We start from the raw sequence: 5,030 nt of genomic DNA on the forward strand, positions 1-5,030 counted from the left end.
CTGATTTGAAAAAGTAAAAAAGCGATCAAAGACACGTTGTTTTATAACCAATATCGAACTTGAAACGACAAAAGACCGGCAATATTTTCATGTTTATGCGGTCAAAAAAGAGCTGTAAGTGGACTGTCCTTTTAATTCCGTTTTAACGAGTTAAAAAGGGAAAAACTCAGCAATCTTTTCATATTTTACGAGTCAGAAAATAGCTTAAAGAGGATTCATCCTAGAGGAACGAGTGGTATAAAGGGTAGCAACTGGTTCCGGTAATGGAGGAACTGCTCAAAACATGTAATGGTTAAGAGGCTAGCTAATAAAACCACTCACAGATGCGGTCCCTCAGGAAGGGTAAACAACCAAGTGAAAGCATATGATGAGCCAAAGAGATGGTGGCGATGGAATGAAAACAACCAAGGCTCATCTAACAGAATTTAGCAGATAAAAATGGCAAGTACGAGATGTAAATCGGGTATAGATAAATTTTTACACAAGCTTGAACCATAGAGAACTCTTCTTGGATTCGGTTTCATGTTTACGCAAGCTTAAACGAAAAACTATGCGTGTTATAAGTTCGCATGCCCCCAGCATAATGACGCAAAATGAGGTACATGCCCCCCAAGCTTCATTGCATTCAACCAGGTGGATGGCATGAAGGTTCACTTTCGAGATCTTGGAAAGACGGGGAGTTATTTCATTTTTTAATGAGGTTGACACAGGAAAAGAACTATCGTCAAAACCCTTGTTTCATTTTTTAACGAGCTTGACACAAGACAAGGAACTATGCTCATGACTCCTTGTTTCATTTTTTAACGAGCTTGACACAAGACAAGGAACTATGCTCATGACTCCTTGTTTCATTTTTTAACAAGGTTGAGATAGGAACAAATTATCCTCGCAGACTCCTTGTTTCATTTTTTAACGATCTTGACACAAGACCAGGAACTATGCTCATGACATCCAGTTTCATTTTTTTAACGAGGTTGAGACGGGAACAAACTATCCTCGTGAACTCCTTGTTTCATTTTTTAACGAGCTTGACACAAGACCAGGAACTATGCTCATGACTCCTGGTTTCATTTTTTAACGAGGTTGAGACAGGAACAAACTATCCTCGTGGACTTCTTGTTTCATTTTTTAACGAGCTTGGCACAAGACCAGGAACTATGCTCATGACTCCTGGTTTCATTTTTTAACGAGGTTGAGACAGGAACAAACTATCCTCGCGATAGGTCAGGAATTAGAAAACGACTGTACCGCCTGATATGCAATTTCAAAGGGATTCAAAGGCATCGTGCCATCAAATGAATTCACCTCGGATACGGAAGGTATGATCCAAGGATCATCGAAAGCAATATTGTTCGATGAAATCATATGAATAGATGCAATAGAAGGCGATATGTTAGGAGGAGGGAAGGAAAAAGTTCCTAGTAAACCAAAATCTTTAATCAAACCTATCCCAACATCCTTGTAAGGGATAGTCGTTTTACCGACATGTTGAACACTATCAGTGGAGGCTGAGTCAGATGAGAAATAACTCAGCTGGTCTATCGTAATGATCTTTCCATTATGAGGAAACTTCACAAGCCAAAAGACGAATGAAACAATAGCAGTCATAGCATAAGACCAACTACGACCCAGAAGAAGGTTGTAATCTAGAGGGGCATCAACCACTTCCACATCTAGATTTACAGTTTTTCCTTCTACCCCTATAGGTAAATCTTCCAAAATACCAAAAGGATGGAACCCTCGGCCATCAAAAGCCTTTAGAATTGTCGGAGATCGATTGAGTGTAGGAGAACCAAGCGATTTCCAACACTGGATCGACATAATACACGTAGAAGCTCCCTCATCAATTACAGTCCTAAATCAAGGTCTGTTTTTGACTAACATTGGGATCTGGAAAGTCATTTAATGAGGAAGGCAGGGTCTACTATTCTCTAAATCGAAGATTATTAGGTTTGAATCCTAAAGATCAACAACTCCTATAGTAGACAATAGTATTTTACGCTGTGCTGGGCATGATTGCAGTACATCCAAAACCGACATTGTTGAAGGGGCAACAACTAATTCTTTAACAATGTTATAATTCTGAGCAGCGTTCACATATGGATGGAAAGCTGATTTCCGAAATATACCTTTAGCAGGCAGTTTGGTTACTAAGTCTGGGTTGGGTTTCTCAATCTGGAGTGGATCTGAAACAGGAGGAGTTGAAGTTGATGGGTTTGAATTAGAAGATTCTGCTTCTTTACCATCAACAGGATTGTTACTACCATAATCTTGCAATCGCATCGCAATCCTGACATGAGACATCATCATGATGGGTTCTTCCAAGGTATTCAAGGAAGAAGCAACTGCTTTACTATCTTGAGTAGGAGAAGGATCCTTCAAGACAACAGGCGTTTGAGAATCTTTAACAAATTTCGAAAACTCTGCTCGATAGGGGCATTCTTTAATAAAATGATCCTCATCGCATATGAAACAAGGATAGCGAGGTTTTCATTTTTCGTCAATAGATTCATTTTTATTTGTTTTATCTTTTGAATTTTGATTGTTTTTATTCTTCCCCTTCTCTTTACTACCAGATTTGGTCGTAGATGAATCTATGACATGGACGTCGGCTGAAACTTCAGTGGAAGAATCTCCTTTCAGGGAATCAGGTAAAGTTATTGTAAGAGAAGAATTTTTTGAAGATTTCTTCTTGCTCTTAGTACTAACTGAACCAATGATACCATCAGCGGCATGAGACCCAGAAGGAGCTATAGTTTTTGGAAGATTAGGGATTTTTTCATGTAAAGTACCTGACTGCGTATAAACGAGGTCAAGGTACTGAGCCTGAGCAATGACTTGCTCTTCAGTGACAACTCCTTCCTTAGCTACATCCTCAGTGATTTTAGGTAACAATGAGTTAACGAACCATTCAGCTAAAATTTGATCCAGAATAAAAACTTTCACTAAACACCTTCTAGTCGCCATTCATGAATATGATCAGAAATATATGTGGACATGGATTGTTTTAGTGAAGTTAACAATTCCGTGCCATTGTCGTATCTGATAGGCAACTGAAAATGAGTTAAGAAAGAAGTGGCTAACTGACTAAAATTATAAAAAGAGCCTCGTGGTAACTTAATGTACCATTTGGCGGTAAGACCAATAAGAGTTCTTTGAAAAAGACACAATCGAATTGAATCATCAATGATGGAATTAGATGCACACCAGAGGTGATAAGTCATCACATGATTTGACGGATCCTCTCCTGACTTACCCTCAAATTTCGGGATATCACTGGGCAACTTATTAGGCATTGGCGGCCAGTACGGAAGATAGTAAATTAGATCGTTCGTAAGGTGTGACAAATCAAGTAAATCCAAAGTTGCAATAAATGGTAACTGATGGTTAGATTCACGAAAACCTTGTGTAATGAAACCAGCTCCAGGAGGAGGATAACCAAGATAACCTGGAATTGGATTTGCATTAGGAATGTTAAAACCTGCCGGGAAACCAGGATTAACCGGACCAAACTGGGGTTGTTGAGGCTGTTGATAAGTATAGCTAGGGTATGGTTGATACTGATAAACTAGATTTTGTACAGTAGGACTGGATTGATACTGTCCCTGGTATGGTTGACTCGTGGAAATTGTACTTGAACCAGCTTGTCTTGCAGGCATCTGGACTGAAGTCTGAACTATAGGTCCTAACTGGGGCACAAAGACTTGAAGAGTTGACACTGATGTAGGGATAGTAGAAACCGAAGCTATAGATACTCCAGAAACAGGTGTGGTAGATTGAACAGAAAATGTAGCAGTTCGAGGCGAAGTCTGAGGTGAACTAGGCCTATGTTGAACTAAACCAGGTGTAGAGTTTTGAACTGTAGGTTGGACAGGTTGTTGGATTGGACCAGAAACCAAAGGCTGTCCAGCTTGATAAGGTAACTACACATTAGGTTGCAAAGTCTGTTGAGTTTGAGACGGATCCCACACCATATTCATTCCGGGACCCATAAAGGGTTGTACGTATGGAGGACCATAACCTGGTTGAACGTAGGGCTCATAATTAGGTGGCACATTTCCAGCTCCTTGTAAAAATGACTGACCAGAAGGCGGTTGGAAACCTTGAATTGGGTACTGACCTTGAGGTTGATAACCCTGAGGCACGTATTGATTCTGGGGTTGATAAGCATCCTGAGGAATATGGGGTTGACCTTGGGGTATGTACTATCCCGAATATTGAAAACCTTGAGGTAGCCCTCCAAGCGGAAATTGACTACCTTGGGGTTGACCCCTAGGCGATAACTAACTACCTTGAGGTTGCCCCCCAGGCGGTAACTGACTACCTTGCCCCCTAGGCGAAAACTGACTACCTTGCCCCCCAGGCAGTAACTAACTACCTTGAGGTTGAGGGTTTGGAATACTACTAGACATCATAAATATCTGTTCTACGTTTAACATTTTAGTTCCATTATTACCAAGTGAAAATTGATGTTCAGTCGGTCAAAGAGTTGCTCCTGAAAAAGTACCAGAAAGTGACTAGTACCCCAAAGGAACAGTAGGATCACCATACAAAAATGTTTTTGGTGATTGGGAAAACATGGATGACTGTCTTGACATGATTGATCAAGGATAATAATCTATGGGTGTAGGATGAAAATAATCACATGCAAACAAAGAAAATTTCAATAAAAGCACCTAAAGTCTCTAAAGAAACAAACAAGTGAATCACACGCCTAAAAAATCTAAGAGTTCAAACCACACACAAATAGTAACTTCCCGTACTAAAAACACTAGTTCGTGATGAAATCCAACGTCGTAGAATTTAATATAGAAAGGGCGGTTGGCACAGTTACCCCGACAACTTGCTTAATGAAATAAACTGGCAGAAGTTTCTTCACATAACCATCTCGAGTGAAGAGAACCCCCCAGAAAGTCCAAGTGAGTCTAGTCGACGTCTGCTCCAGGTACAGTGAGATCTGTCCTTCACCGTCACCTTAGGAAAAGATCTTAAGATTATGGTCACTAAGGTTACCAACAGTAACAAATACA

This window comes from Pinus tabuliformis, chromosome 7, assembly GCF_031772625.1.
Source record: "Pinus tabuliformis cultivar Carrire ecotype Pingquan chromosome 7, CPIR1, whole genome shotgun sequence".
NCBI classification, from domain to species: Eukaryota; Viridiplantae; Streptophyta; class Pinopsida; order Pinales; family Pinaceae; genus Pinus; species Pinus tabuliformis.